The sequence below is a fragment of the Merops nubicus genome, unplaced genomic scaffold (genome assembly GCF_000691845.1).
Source record: "Merops nubicus isolate BGI_N331 unplaced genomic scaffold, ASM69184v1 scaffold18092, whole genome shotgun sequence".
NCBI lineage: Eukaryota > Metazoa > Chordata > Aves > Coraciiformes > Meropidae > Merops > Merops nubicus.
In genome coordinates this window covers 30,342-32,702 of record NW_008594453.1, presented here as the reverse complement: position 1 = coordinate 32,702, position 2,361 = coordinate 30,342, and positions in this window count along the sequence as shown.

The window sequence follows — 2,361 nt, the reverse complement described above, 5'->3', positions numbered from 1 at the left end:
AGGGCTGTCCCCCCATCTGCAGCAGCAGCAGGTACCACCAGGGTCTGGATTCTTCATGCTGAAGAATTCTGCAGGAATAAACTGGATTTTCTCCAGACTCGTGGCCTTTCTTTCGCTCGGGGAAATATTGTGACTCAAAACCTGAAAATGAACAGTTTAGCATTGAAAGTATAAAATAAAATTTGAAGAAAGAGGACTTGGAAAGGATTGCCAAGAACAAACCCTTCTGCCCATCCCCACCACGTGCTGTGTCACGCAGCCCTGGCCAGGGAGGAGCTGAGGGTTTGCTGGCGTGGGGGTGGAACCAAAGGGACCTGGAGGAGGTCTGTAACACAGCAACCTCGTGGCACTGGTGGATCTTCTCCCACCTTCTCCAGGGGATGGCAAAGGGGGCCCTGCTTGCACTTGAAGAACACATGGCAACTTGATGGTGCCACAATGATGGCCAAATAGAGAATCAGTCAGGTTGGAAAAGAGCTGTAAGAGTGTCAAGTCCAACTGTCAACCCAACACTCCCATGTCCACAAGTGTTTTGAACTTCTCCAGGGGTGGGGACTCCAGCACTGCCCTGGGCAGCCTGGCACAGCCCTGGGCAACCCTCCAGGGGAAGAAATTGTTCCTCAGCTCCATCCTCAACCTCCCCTGGGGCAACTTGAGGCCGTTTCCTCTTGTCCTGTCTCCTTTCCATGTCACCTGTGCCTCAAGCACATGCCCCAGCTCTGGTGCAGGTCCCTGGGGCTGGATCCAGGTGCAGAGGATGCTTCTCAGCAGCATGGCACCAAAAGCACTTGCCCTCAATAAATCTGGGCCAACCTATCTGGAGTAACACTTTGGGGGCTCTGATATTTTAAGGGCTTCATAAATCCTTCCTTAGCTTCACCCTGCAAGTCCAGCTGCTCCTCTTGGGGTTTCTGAGCCACCCTCTCCTCCAAGGGCCCTGTGCTTCACTCCCCATCCAGGCTGACACTGGCCCCATCATCCTCAGAGAGCATCTGTTCCTATACCCATCATCTCCCACATTCCAGATCCACCTCCCTAGACCCACTGGCACGGCCTGAGGTGCCCTGATGAAGGGTGGAGTTACCAACCAGAGCTCCTGGAGACCCTTTGTGTTCATCCAGAGCTGGCACGTCCCACACCAAGGCAACCCAGCAGCCTCCTGCTCTCCCTTGGTGGAGTCCACCAGCACCTCCCTCTCCATCTCCTTCAGCAAGCAGCTCCAAATGGCATTTGGGAATTCTGCTGCTCCCTCTGCCACCCCTTTCCTTCCAGGGAGCAGAGCAGGAACAGGGCTGGCCATCCCTCACCTCCCCAGATGCCACAATCCACCTGATCTGATCACAATTCTGTTTCAAGAAGCTTTGCAGGAGGTAATCAGTTCTCCAACAAGGTCCTGACGTCAGCTTTTCATAAACTTGTGCTGGTTTTAGTAGTTTCTGGACCAAAATCCAGAAGATTGTACTGTTTCTGAACACATTTTGGTTGGAAGTGACCTTTGAGGTCACCGAGTCCAGCCATTAGCCAGGTGACCACGGAATACATTGCTCAGCACATCTCCACAGCTTTGGAGCCCCTCTCAGGGAGAGCTCTAGAGGCAGGTGGTCTCCCTGAGCCTCCTTTTCTCCAGGCTAACCATGCTGGCACAAAGAAGGGTCAGTCACAATGAACAGCCAGGGGGTAGATGGCATCAAACCATTTTGCTTTGCAAAGTCTCTTCAGAATCCAAGGCCAGCATGACCCTCCTGCTGTCCCACCACCACCACTGCTGCCCTCAGGGACCCAGGGAAGGGGAGGTGGAGACAGGACTCACTCTGCAGGAGCAGGAGGGACACAGACAGAAGGAGCCCAAAGGTTCATTAGTGCAATGCCAGCAGGACTTCACATGTTGGCAGCTAATTATGTTTCAGGGAATTGTCTCTTTTTGGCCACGATGGGGAGGTTTGACTTGTCTCAGGGGCCTTTGTTAGTCTGTTTTCTTTCTTGTACCAATCAGCTTGGATTTGTTTTAAATGTGTCCTAAACCAAGCTGGTGACTTTAAAAGCTCCTCCTGGTAGCTGGAACACGCCAAGCACAGACACCAATTCATGAACAACCCTCTTCTGAAGTCTTCAGGGCAGAGCCCCTCCACAAGCAAGCTGCAGGATCTGCTGAGCCAGAAGCAGAACAGCAACACTGGGTGTGTCTGGCCTCAGCTGGGGCTTAGCAGAGCCAAATAATCATCACAGCGTGGCCTCGACCCTCACTCCAGAGCTGGAGAAGACCCAAGTGATGAGACCAGCCCCCAAATCCCAGTATCCATCCTGCCTTACTGCCCACTCTGGTTCAGGTTCTGATTTCAGTTGTTCACCCTCACCAAAACT